Here is a 1,019-nt window from a genome sequence, read left to right as displayed (position 1 = left end):
GCCAAAAACCATTGAAATGGAATGCAAGTAGCCATAAATATGCATTGAACCTGTTTAGAGACCTTTGTTTGTAGTTGGTAAAAATTGTGGAGTTAAAGGTGAAGATAAATGAATGAATCCATGCGAACAACAACCGGGCAACCATATTGATTTGGAAAGGGCTATTTAAGAAATCATTATTCAAATGGGAAATTAAATTAATATGCGAACAACAACCGGGAAGCCATATTGATTTGGAAAGGGCTAGTTAAGAAATCATTATTCAAATGGGAAATTAAATTAATATGAAGATATATTGAAAACATGTATTATATTCGTTAAAATCAATTGATTTTGTCAACAAAATATGTTAAAACCCATTGACAATGAATTGGTTGTGAGGACATAAACTATCAAAATGGTATTGATCTTGAAACATCCCTTTTTAAGTTTGAAATGGAAAACAGAAATAGTTGTGAGGACATAAACTATGAAAATGGTATTTGATGTTGAAACATCATTTTTTAAGTGTGAAATGGAAAATACAAATAGTGTATTGTAACATCCTTTTTAAAGTTTGAAATGGAAAATACAAATAGTGTATTGTAACATCCTTTTTAAAGTTTGAAATGGAAAACACAAATAGTTGTGAGGAAACAAACCATGAAAACGGTATTTGATCTTGAAACATCCTGTTTCAAGTTTGAAATGGAAAATACAAACAGTGAATTGTAACAAAAGCGGTTCGAAACATCCTTTTTCAAGTTTGAAATGGAAAATACAAACAGTGAATTGTAACAAAAGAGGTTCGAGAAGGAATATAATAGTCTAAAGAACACTGTGCTTGTCATTCCATATTTGAAGTTGTATGAAAACATGGTGGAGGTAGCGAAGACCTGAAGAAGCAGTAATGGACCTGCAAAATGTATATTTAGTTAGAATTAGCAATATGTAAATCAGTTGCAGAAATTTATTAGTAATACTTTGCAGGTGAGTTGTGTTAAAATGAAGCTGGAATGAATGAAAATGAAGTTACCTTT

Source organism: Pinus tabuliformis, chromosome 5_1 (assembly GCF_031772625.1).
Source record: "Pinus tabuliformis cultivar Carrire ecotype Pingquan chromosome 5_1, CPIR1, whole genome shotgun sequence".
Lineage (NCBI taxonomy): Eukaryota > Viridiplantae > Streptophyta > Pinopsida > Pinales > Pinaceae > Pinus > Pinus tabuliformis.
This window is presented reverse-complemented; position numbering follows the sequence as displayed.